Source organism: Eupeodes corollae, chromosome 2 (assembly GCF_945859685.1).
Source record: "Eupeodes corollae chromosome 2, idEupCoro1.1, whole genome shotgun sequence".
NCBI lineage: Eukaryota > Metazoa > Arthropoda > Insecta > Diptera > Syrphidae > Eupeodes > Eupeodes corollae.
In genome coordinates this window covers 145,930,222-145,943,215 of record NC_079148.1, presented here as the reverse complement: position 1 = coordinate 145,943,215, position 12,994 = coordinate 145,930,222, and the positions used below count along the sequence as shown (strand labels likewise).

Genomic DNA, 12,994 nt, shown 5'->3' with positions numbered 1-12,994 from the left:
GGTAGGTTCGCAGTACCTACGTAGGTACTAAGGAATGCAATAAAAATGAGATACTTTTTTTGCAAGATAGAAAATGCGAAAGTCAACAAGTTAACATACCTCCCTAGCAACTATATAGCAACAATTTTACCTTACCAACTTTTTATTATTATTATTATTAAAAAAAAGATACTGTAGCTAGCAAAACTAAAACTGAATATAAAACTAAAATTGCAAAGTGAAACACACAAAAGCAAACTCAAATGCAAAACTAGCAATTTTATTATCAATCTATTCAAGCAAGTTTCACAATTGTGATTAATATGCAAGGTACATGCTGAAGCTGAAACTGAAGTTGAAGCTAAAGCTGATGGGGGATGTGTGCTTCTGCTGCTGCTACTGCTACTTCTACTCTTGACTCTAGACTCTAGACCCTGGCTTCTGCTTCAATACTGCTGCTGTATCTAAATGCATTGTTCAGATACATATTGTAGATATAATTTTTTGTAGGTTTTTGTTTGCAATTTTTTTTGAGACTGCACAATGTATTTTTATGTTGACTATGCAATTTACTCCGTTTCGCAACATATAACTAGGCGAACTCATCTCAGCTCGAGTTGAACCTTTTGCTTTTTTGTGCCCAAAACTCTTAAAAAAAAAGAATTGAAAAAAAGACGGCATTCGCAACCCAAAGCAATAACAGTGAATTGTCTATATTAACGTTTGTTGTTGGAAGAGATTTTTATATTAAATGCCAGCTACTGCTGCTGTTCTACAAAACGCTTTTGCTCCATCATCATCATCATCATCATCAAACAGAGCACAAGTAACAATTCAAAGAGCGATACACTTCGTATATATTCGTATCGTATACAGAAGCTCGTCGAAAAAATGCATTTATAAAACTATACAGATACAGTATCTATCTTTCAGAAGGGTCTCTGGGAACAGGGCAAATATACAATAACAAAAAAATCAAATAATAACACAAACAATCCCCCTTTTTGAGCAAATAAATAAAATGCATGGCATTTTATATATTTTTGCGCGGCCTGACTTTTACAATCGCCTTCATTTATATATAGATACTTTTTTTTGATTTAAACAAAAAAAATCATTTTTGCTCTCTCACTTGCTCTTGAGGTATGTTTGGTTGAAATATGAAGTTTTTGTTGTATTTTGCGATTGCCTCGCGACCCAATATTCTCGCAATATCTGTGCTTCTGCATCCCCCAGATACCCTCTATTTTCCAACATCAGGGTTGCCAGATCCTTATGAGCAATTCATGTAATTTTTAAACGCAAAATAAAAAAAATCAAATTTACGACTATATCCAAAAAGCCCGATTATCTTCAAAAACTTAAATTCCGTTTATTTTCTTAAAAAAAAAACTTTAATTACTTACTTGTTTTTCAAGATCGTTAGGGTTTTTTTTAGATAAACTATTTGACTTTTTTTTCATATGCTGCAAATTTCTTGAAATCGCAAGTTTATTATCAGCTCAAGAATATCTTAATCACCAATAGTTTTTCTTAAGCAGCATTAGGTCCATTAGTGATCTCAAGGTTTATTTAACAAAACAGTGAAACAGCTCTTATCATCTTTATTGCCCTTGATATTTCAAAAGCTTTTGATAGGGTTTGGAACCTTTGGGATAACTTTATCGAAAATTCGTACCTTTGGTTAAGATATATCCCTATGTCGTTCAGGTTCAATAAAAGAAGTGTTTTAATGGGTTCAATACCGAAAATTGCAAAGTAAATACTGGTATTCCTCAGGGCTCTGTCCTGTTTCCGACACTTTTTATCATTTTTATTAATGATCTTTTGTTTGAAACTTTCAAACTACTTGACTGCTTTGGTTACAAAAGATTCTCATTTTTGTTCTTCGCTTCAAATCCCTTCTCTTTGGATGTGGACCTTCAATGGCAATCATTAAATTCTGACCTAATCCAAATTTTTCAATTGGGAATTAAAAGTGAAACTGAATTTATTTCATCGAAAATTAAATGCAATTTACTGTCTGACAGCGTTGATCCATGAAAAGTGAGCATCAAAAACGTCTTCACACGATCACTTATGTGATATCGACAAATATGCCGCAAGGGGTTTGGGTTTCTTAAACAGGTTCAAGGCTTTTATATCCTCCTCGGATATGGCTGTTATCTTTAAGACTAATATACGTTCCAAGCCCATCTCGAGGCTTCTGTAGCTTAGTTAAGCATCTTGGATAGTATTAAACGAAGAGGATTCAAATTAATTAGTGAACGAATTCTCGTAAAGTTTCTTGGCTCCGTTTTTTAATGAAATTCTAGAGAAAAAGACGCTTTGAGTCTTCTTCTTAGAACGTTCAACAGTAATACTTGCGTTTTTAAGAACGTTTATTAGTTTATTTTCGAACCCAAACTCGGACGGAACTTAAGTACAGAGATTCCTTCTTTTGCCAAACTAAACGAATGTAGAATGTCTTACCACACTCTGTTTTTCGCAGTCATTTCATTATTTAAGAGTTCAAAACCATTATCCATTTCCTAATCTTCACACTATGTCCCAATAATATCATCTTAAGTGTGTACTTATTAAAGAAGTCAAGTTTTAATAAAAATTAGGAACTAAGGCATCAAAACATTTTGGGTTCTTTTAGAGAAAATTTGGATTTTCGACCAACACATTTTTATAAAGTCTACTGATATTTTTGATCTTAAAAAATGAAAAAAAAATACCTCTCATTTTACGATCTATCAGGAAATCTGGCAACCCTTACCAAATGTGTGAATGCAATTTAATCTATACACGATGTAGTTGCATCTAGATACAAAAAAGAATATACATAGATACAATATGCTTTGCTTGTGTCCGCACTTTGGCTTTATTAAAAAATAAAGCTTAACCACCAACAAGCCATAATACAACAAAAACAACAACACTATGAAAAATTGAAAAAAATAAAAAAAAATCGAACAAAGTGAACGGGAATTATATCGTCTGACCATTTTGTGTGTTTGGGGACTTTATATTTTAATCAAGCGCGACACACTCAGAACTCACTTAATGTGACATAGAATTAAATATAAATGGCAACAAACGACGACAGCAAACAAGAACACCGAAACCAGATACAAATTTGTATCTGCAACTCAATAAAAGTCACCATTTAAATACTTATTTTATGTTTTGTTATTTATATGCACATTTTTTTTTTCTTTTAACTGGATTTTTATTTTTTTATAAATATTATTTGTGGATAAAGATACAATTTTTATTTTTTTTTATTTATTCAAATGGCGTTTGATTTCGATGAAAGGCAGCAGCAACCAACACCGAGGTGTATTACCAATTTTGGGAGATTTTTTAGTTGTATTTTGTGGTTATTGAGAGCTTTTTTGCTTAATAGTGTTTTAAATTATTATTATTTATTTATTTTTTGTTTTTGTATTTTTGAAAGGCTCTGAATATTGTTGTTTTTTTGGTTGAGCTTAAAAAGGTCAGAACGACAGTTAGGATGGGTGGACAATAATTAATTCAGTTGGATTTATAAAATAGTATCTACTCCTGTTGAAATAACTATAACTTATATTTAATTTAACTTTGTTTTAATTGAGAGCCACCCAAATTATATAAATTGGATTTATTGAAATTGTTTTAAATTAAAAGTGTGGTTGCCACTTAATCCTCAAAAAAAATGAATGACATTTAAATAAGAGATAATTTGATAGAAATTATTATTTTTTTCGATTTAAATAAAAAAACATCTAGAGTTGTTGTTTTTACTTAAACGAACGTTTTAGATTTTTGGCGCCAAAAACTATCACTTTCTTATGATAATTTAACTCCTACGGAAATAGAAATATTTTTTGGTTTGTTATTTTAGATAAATACAAAAGTGCCTAATCATTTAGACATCTTATTTTTTGTGTAGGTAAATGAACTTAAAATAGATTTTGAGTAGGGTATTTTTGAAATTCTCGGAAATCTAATTTTGATGCATACAAATGTCTTCTTAAGCTTAAAAGAATTTTAATAATAGCTGTTTAAAATTCTAATTGGTAAAAAAATAGAACAAAAACACCGAAATCTATATTTTTATAGAGTTTGAGACATTGTTCTATAGTACAAAGTTTTTTTTTTCTCGTAATAGCTTGAAAAGTAAACAAGGGGTATTCCTAACATAGGTTTTTCCAATTCGAGGTTTTATTTTGGTATTTTACAAAAACTAGTATTTTTTTATGGACATCAATATTATTTTATATAATTTTGAAGAAGGATGCATGCCATTTAAAATTAAAGAAATACTAGTTAAATATTTACCATCTGTACGATTGCAGCACCATGCCCTTTTCATGATATTTTTAAATGATCAATTCGTATATTTGCGGTTCTAACAAATTTAATCTTAAATGTCTTAAATTGATTCTAAATTGTTAGCCGTCCTGAGGTGTTAAATAGCAGTATTTTGGTTGATAAGTTCTTTGAGAAATATCACTTGTGATGAAACTTTTCATTATAAAACTGCAAACTTTGACATTTTTAGAAGTACATTTTGAAAATTGTATTCATGCGTTTGTTTTTCTTGTAAACTTGAAAAAATAACGTCTTCAAAAGTAACAGCTGCCTAGCCGACCGGGAATATTACAATAAAACCGCTTGTTGGAAAACACTATTATTTATTGTTTTTGGACTAAATTTATTTTGACTTGTAATTAAAAAATAAATTTAATTTTAATGATAGATATTTATTTACATGTATCAATAAAGTTGTAAATATTCTTACCTTACCCCACTCAAAAACTCAAATTTAAATAATAATGGAGTTCCTTACATTCATTATAAAACGATAAACACAAATTTCAACATTAAAAAATAAATTCCAAATACGCCCTGGTGACCCATTTCCACAAAAATCATTTTAATTCTGTAATATTTTAAGTATTCAACATTTTTCAATTTTTTAAATGTCAACAATTATACTGTTAACTTAATATATATAACACAAAACAATAAGAACAAGTGTTAAAATTTAAAATAAAAAAAATATTCCACATACGCCCAGTGACCCGTTTTTAATAAAATCATTTAATTCTGTACTTTTTAGAGAAATAAAAATGTGTCAAATTTTTATGTTTTAACAATTATATTTTGCTGTCAATAACACAAAACAATAACCACAAATTTTAACATTTAAAAGAAAAATGTTCCACATACGCCCTGGTTGTCACTTTCAAGAAAATCATTTAATTCTGTAATTTTTTGAGTTTTTAAAATTTTGCAATTTCATGTCTTTAACTGTTATGTTTGTCTGCCAATATTGTATAATTTTAAGTATATTCTAGCTAAATAAAGAAAAAAGAGGTTAACAGATTATTCGAATGATAATTTTTATTATTTGAAAAAAAATTGCATAAATTGTAGAAATTATTCAAATATGAAGCTGTCAGTGGCCCTGTACTAATACATATTTTATTTAAAACTTAAAAATATATTTCTAATACATTGACGACCATTTTCTATAAAAATTTGTTTCTTGCAAAAATTATAGTTTACTTTGTAAAACTAAGGTCGAATTATTTTTAAGAAAACTTTTTTTAGATTTAGCTAAAAAATATTTGTTTAAGTATTTTTGAAAATACGTTGGACAAGCTAAATAACTTGAACTTCCTTTGTTTTAAAAGATTTATAAGCTCAGATAAGATAAAAGTGTTATTAAACCTTATATCTAAATAAATAAATAATAATAAATTAGTTGGCGCAACAGTCCGTAAAAAACCAGGGCCTAGTGACTTACAACTCTTACAACCATTCCTGTGTGCGAGAAATGTTGTCAGGGATAGAAGGGAACTACAGATAATATGCAGAATCCGAAAGGCTTATTTTGAGAAAGCACTTCTTCATGACGAGAATTAATCTTGGAGGATTTGTCAATTCCTCGCAAGAGGCGGTACCCGTGAAAACTTTTTTTTTTGTTTAAATTAAGGTGGCAAAGGCAGTGATTGAACCCCTCGTATGACAGTCCAAAGCACTAACCATCACGGGTACTACCCCTACAAAAATTGAGTACATTTTATAATTTTTAAAAACTTTGATGATATTTCTCTAGAGAATTTGGCAGTACCCTATTACTTATGTTTGTTTCTAGACAAAAAGTTTTAAGCTTAATTTGTTTAATTTAATTTTATTTTACTTAATTTGTATACATTTTATTTCATTTAAGATTCTAATTTGAATTTATTTTTTATTTTGTTCAAAGCCAATCTTATTCACCACCAGCAATTTGTGTGTCCGAACCCAAGATTCTGTTTTAGAATATTTATAGTTTCTTTTCTAATTTTCATGAGGTCAATTTCAATAAATAAATTCTCCAATTAATCCTCTAATCTAAAGACTTTTCTATATCACCTCGTTTTTTTATATGTACGAAAAAGAAATCAAACATTAGTTCCGCCGTACACATGTCTTTTTATATTTTCTTTAAAGCTTTGAAGTTTTGAGTATTTCTTATAATTAACAAATTAACTTTAGTATGAACCTTATCATATTTTTAATATAAATATAAATACAATTTATGGTCCCTAAAACTGTCTTTATCATTTTTTAAATTTATGTATTTAGAAACTTCAAAGTAATAAATACCGCTCGCTCTATACCGCTTAATTGTTATTGTCTTTTAATGAAAAAAAAAATTATATTCATTACATTGTCATTTCATTTGTCTCGGGATTTTGCCATTGCCCTGACCAGTTGCCGTGTGTTGCCGCTTCAAATAGATTGACTCTTCGTGTTGATTATAATAAAGCCGACATCATCAGTCGAACCTAATGATAGATTAATTAACTTTAAATCGACAGTAGTTCTCTTTTTCTTACAAAAATATAAAAAAATGTATATTTTTTTGCAAAAACTATCGACACAAAATACACAACCTAGAGAATGTATCTTTTTTAAAATTAAAAGTAAATAAAACCCAACAGAAGGAGCGATAGAAATAAACACACAAAAACAACAAAATAAAAATTTCAAAATTCCAACTAAATTATCGTACACCATGATCATGATGAGAAAATTACATAAAAGAATATAACAACACTTCTTCTAAATGCCTCCCAGCTTAAACGAAACGAAGAAGACGACGAGCGCGGCGCGTAATAGGAAAAAGATACTCTGATGGAATAATGTTGCATCTATCTATAGAGAAAAAGATACATGTGTGCATCCATCGCCATCCTAAGACGGACCGGACGACGATGACTACGACGACGACGGCCCAGTAATCGCCTAATCTTTGACTCACAAGAAACAGGTGCAAACGATTTTTTATCCTTTATCCATAGAAATGAATATATGTGTGGAAAAAAAATGTATCTATGTATCTAAATGAACACAAAAAAAATATATCTGATATCTATTTTCATAATATTTTTTAATCTCCTATAATGGGGTTTCATTTAAAGGAGCATATAAGATGCATGCGTATTATTTGAGCTGTCCATCCGTCCAACATCCCGCTGAGTGTTGGTTATTTTTTTTGGTATAGGTATTATTTTCCTCAATCTCAATTCCTTGCACTTGTATCTATAACCTTCCCAGAGAGTATATTATATAGATGAAGGTACGAGACGAACGAGGTTTTGTTCACTGTTGTTTCGATTGTAAATTATATGGAAAAAGATAAATATTTTATTTCAATTTAACTGTCTTCTTCTTCTTCTTATGTCCGATGCACACTGAGTCACAACTCATTAGATAATGACATCTAAAGTTGAAAAGATACAACATCGAAAGGAAACATAATTCTTTTGGAGATATAAAGCGTCATCACGTCACGTCACTTTACTTTATTCTTTGTTCGTTTTCCTAAAACTACAGAAACAAAGATCATCATGAGGATGATAATGAAGTTGTTCATGATGATGATGATGATTACAAAAAAAAGGATGGTAAAAGTACCTGCTGAACTATTCTGATTCATATATGAAAAGAGCCTCATAAAAACAACCATTCGCTAGGGCTTTTTACTCCACAAATCATATGAAAAAATAGAAGAAAGATACAACTAGTATCTATGAGATACTTTTCTATCTTAGGCGAAAGAAACAAACAAACAAACAAACAAAAAAAACTTCACTTCTGTGGTGTAATTGAAAGAAGATCGTTAGTGTCGAGATAAGCATTTTGATCGATGGTACTCTTGGTCACCTTATAGGTAGTTCTTGAACTTCTCTATCTCTACAGCTGAGGCTGACTATATATATGACTATGATGATGACGATGACGATGATTCTGACTCTGACGCTGACTCTTTGACTATAAAGTGAGTGAGGGAGGTGATATCAAGAACGAAAAGGTGAAAGGAACCTATGTAATATATCTATGTATCTATAGACCCCTGAAGAGGATACACTACACACAGCACACCTGTACCTATGTTTCCCTTTTTGTTGTTGTTGTTAGTTCTTCTCTATTGCATTATAGGCATCAGGTCGCCTTGCCACATCGCAACGGTCCTTCTATACATTCACATAATCTTTTCTTTTCACAGTCATGTTTTTTTTTTTGTTCTTTTTTCTCGAATGTATCTTTTGTAGAAAAGAATGGTGATAAAGTTGTAAAGTTGTGATCATAAATTGCACTCTGGAAGAGTGCAAGGTGTAGTTTTAGATGTCAGTTCTTTTCTAATAAAATGAAGGAAAAAAGATACAAAACAAACAGAATACAACAAAAAAACATTGAGTTGATCTTTTTTCCATGAAGACATCTTTATATTGTGGCGCCACATGTGCAGGTGATTTTTCAACTTAAATTGGCTAAAAATAGGTTTAATTGATTTTTCAAAAAAATAAAAATAATAATAAGAAAAGACAGAGTTATGGGCGAATATATACAAAGCTTTTTTTTATAAATTAAAATTTACTGACAAGGATGTGCAGGCGAGGTATTCGAATGTACAAAAAAAGAAAGAGTTGTTAAAAAGATGGAAAAAATGAACATCAGCTAAATTTTGTTAGACAGTAAATTATGACATTCATAATTTTAGATAAAAGAGAAAGAATGTCTTTGAAGGAATAATTTAGATCAATTAAAAAAAAGATAATTTTGTTCGTTAAATCAACAAATAATTTTATAATTTATAATCATTTACAGAATAGAATTTTAAAAACTTCTTTTATTCAATTAGTAAACTATTCAAAAGATAGTTTTATATAGAAAGAGTCGATTTTTGATGTGATTTTAACTCACTTTTAATTAAACAAAGACTAAAGCAAATACGTATCTATAATGAACATATCATGAAGGCGTGTTACTGCATCTATTAAAGTTTACGAACGCCTCTTCTTATATAGTTTAAAGATCACACCAACAACAAAAAAAACGAGATGTCTCACATCTAGAGTGTTATAAAACTTTTTATAACTTTTAAATTGGTTTTCAACGTAAATTACACGCAATAAAACGAGACATTACTTTTTTTTGTTGTTTTTTCTCTGCATATATAGAATCATCAAATTTACATGTAAATAGCTTGACAAAGTTTTGTTGTCCGTCATAAAAATTTACAAAAAAAAACTATACAAGTCTTGAAATTTTGTGATACTATTAAATGATAAAAATGCACAAAGGTGGTATCTATAGGCAGTTATTTTTAACATTTAAGGTTTTGTTTTAAATATTTATATCGATGATAATGATCTCTGGAGGAACTATTAAAAAACCCACAATCATGATTTTATTAAAACAACTAAAAAAATAAATTTTAATATACAATTAGGTAAATGTTTTAAAATATAAAAAAATGCATAATTACATGTGTAAAAGGTTAAATTGTTCCATGACTAATAAGTAGGTGGCGCTTTCCCTCTCAAAACCATCCATACATTTATTTTCTTAAATTTTATAGAGAATCAGTGTTTGATATGTTGTTTAAGTTATGATTTTTAAATTTAAATATTTGTACAAATTATTCAATATTATTACTTTCTGATGATTTTTAGCTAATAAAATGTTTTCTTTTTTTTCCAGGATCTTTTATTGATGGAATTACAATTCGCACTTTTAAAAGATTTAAAGGTAAGTGATGTACAACTTTTTTCTTAAATAAGAATTTGTCAATTATACTAGCAGAAATAAAATTTTCAGAGACATTTTTAATCTCCAAAAATTGATAAGTCTAATTAATAAAGTATAATGCTTAAAAGGTGTGTTCTTCTAGGAGCTATAGAACTTTAATAGTAGAAGACATAAAATATCTTGAGTATGTTTTGTCTTTATTAAAATATTGTAGGTTATTGACTGACGCTTATTTTTTACTATGATTTAAAGCATATTCCGACTATGACTACGATCTGTACGTCCCTTCCATCGCTGACAACAGTACTCGCACACAGAAATGGTTGAAAGTTGTAAGTCACTAAGTCTTAGTTTTAACGGACTGTTGCGCCACCCTATTTGAACCATTATCCCTTAAGACTTGGTTAAAAGGTGTTTAGTTACATGAACGGGAGGTGCAGTTAAAAGGACTTCTATTAAAAATAGAGTTTTCCCTGAACTGATTTTGGAATAAATTGGTGATAAAGCGCCCTGTATGACAAGTAGCTCCGCCTTAAAAGAATCTAATGTCTGCATCGTTTAGCGTTCGTCATTCATTTTAAATATTCTATATTTGAATATTAATGTTATGGGGATTTGTTAACGCCTTTTGAATCATCTTTGCACTGCAATCTATATACTGCAATTTTGCTAATTGACAAAGATACCTTATCAGAAAAAAAACGGATGAAGTATTCTATGAGTTTCTCGAACGGTTGTATATCTGTTTGAAGTTAATTTCTACAAATTTGTTCTTTCGCTAAACGATCCATGATACTTACTTACTTACTTACTTAAGGTGGTGCTTTAGTCCGGGTAGACCTGTGGTTCAACCAACATACGTCTCCAGCCAGCTCGGTCCCTAGCTCCAGTCTCCAGCTGAGGTCTTCACTCACCTCACCTCACCTTAGGAACCTAAGTCGCAGTCTTCCTCTACTGCGCCATTCATCGTAATTGGATTCAAAGACCTTCCGGGCTGGAGCTTTGATGTACATTCGCTCCACATGACCTAGCCATCTAAGCCTTTGGACTTTAATGCTACTAACTAGGTGAGTGTCGCTGTAAAACCCGTACAGTTTGTCGCTATATCTTCTCCTTCATTCTCAATCGATGCATACGGAAGCATCACCCGAAGTATTGTTCTCATCTTTCTTTGACAGGGTAAACGATCCATGATAATTTAATTAAACTTACAGAGTAGAAAATGATAACATAGTTTTACATTCTTAACTTTAAAACTATAGACAACAGTATTCTCATGCAGCTAAAAAAAATTAACCAGTACTTTAAATTTTAAAACTTTTACCACTTAAGACCTATCTCAAATTCGACAATTGACAATTAAAAATTAAAGTTTGAAAATCCATCAAATTATATTTTTGATTTTTAATATTTAGCAATTAGGTAAAATCTAGCTTTTCAGAAACTTGAATCCATTTGTTTTTGTTTTGCTAGAAATGGTGATCTCAAGGCAATCTAGCCTGAGATCCAATTAGCGCTGTAGTGCGCCGTTTTGATATTTGCTAACTAGTAAACATTTCTAAATAGTTAAATTAAAAAAAAAATTGCAAATATCAGAAGTCATAAGAAAATTACTAAAACCTAATTTAGGAGTGAGGCGCTAAAGGCAATAGAATCTCAATTGCTACCTTACATAGATAAGAAATTACTTTTTGCGAAATTTTTTTGCTTTAAAAACCATTGGAAACAGAAATTAGTCACCGGCGCACAAAGCTCTTCGGAATATAATGTCCAGAGAATTGGATATATTTAAAAGATTCATCAGAATGTTTATTTAACTTTAACTGTGGCAAGCGATAAATAAGTTTGAAATAATTTTTGTATCCAATGGAAAACTTTTACAATTAATGCGACAGCATTTTATCAAACTAAAACTGTTGTTCAAAGGATCAAACGTAGCCATTACCACGCTTCTGCAAAGATTTGGTTAAGAGTTTCATTTTTGGAAACGAATATTAAAACGGTTGCTAAGTTTTAGCATAGGGACATAGCAAAGGGTTTACAAAATGCCCTTTTCAATGGTGATAGATGCATTCTTCTACAGAATTCTGGTGCGACAAACAAAGCCAAGAAAACACAAAAGTTTGTTTGGGTCAATATCTCGGGAAGTCCATATTTTAGTCCTCAAGACTGTGACCAGTATTGGAGAACGTCCCTGAAAGACTTCTTATAGGACTCTTAAGATGGAGTTAATGGAAGCAGGGTCAAACATATCAGTAGAAACAGTGTGTGCACCACTATAGGTGGATAACCACAACGTTTAAGGGCTGGTTTTAAAGTTGAGGTCAATCATTTTGAGTTTCACTCATACTTTTTTAAATTAACTAATTTTATGGCCAAACACAGGAAACAACAATTAATACAAAATATTGTATTGTTTTTGTCTTATGGGGGTTATGGCTTGTAACAGAGCTCAGGACTAGGTATAATATACTTTCCCATAGCTTTTGCACTATGAGGCGTGGTTCTTCTTAATCTCCGCATAGTGTCTCGTTTATTGGGATCCAATCACCAATTTATGTTGCACCCATATTGCAATACCATTAGCAAATGTGACCATGACTCTAATATTTTTGTAAGCAAAAGCTTTTACCTTTGGTCCTAGGACACTGCCTTGCGGTACACCGACACATATTTGTTTTTAATTCCGAATAAAAAGTATTTTGTTTTGTTAGGGTTGTCTCACTCAAATCGAGATGGTGGAAACAAAGAATGAGATGTTTTGTTTAACCAAAGATTTAAACTTCCAATCTAATATCCCTAAATAATCTCATGACTTACTCAATTTTCAAATTTAATGATAAGAAACAAAGTTGAAATATACCTACATAAACATTATTTTTATTTGCATAATCATTTATGTCTACTTGAGTTGATATAAAGTGCAACGCCATTAAAAAACTCGCAAACTTATGAT

General features: G+C 30.3%; 1 long non-coding RNA gene across 1 annotated transcript in view; it reads left to right on the top strand.

Annotated features, from left to right (window-relative positions):
* The first annotated feature begins 9,988 nt into the window (after nt 1–9,988).
* Nucleotides 9,989–12,994, top strand: part of LOC129944742 (uncharacterized) — a 113,025-nt gene continuing 110,019 nt past the window's right edge. Inside the window, exon 1 of the long non-coding RNA XR_008781484.1 lies at nt 9,989–10,038. This is a non-coding gene — a long non-coding RNA (uncharacterized LOC129944742). The remainder of the gene's footprint in view (nt 10,039–12,994) is intronic.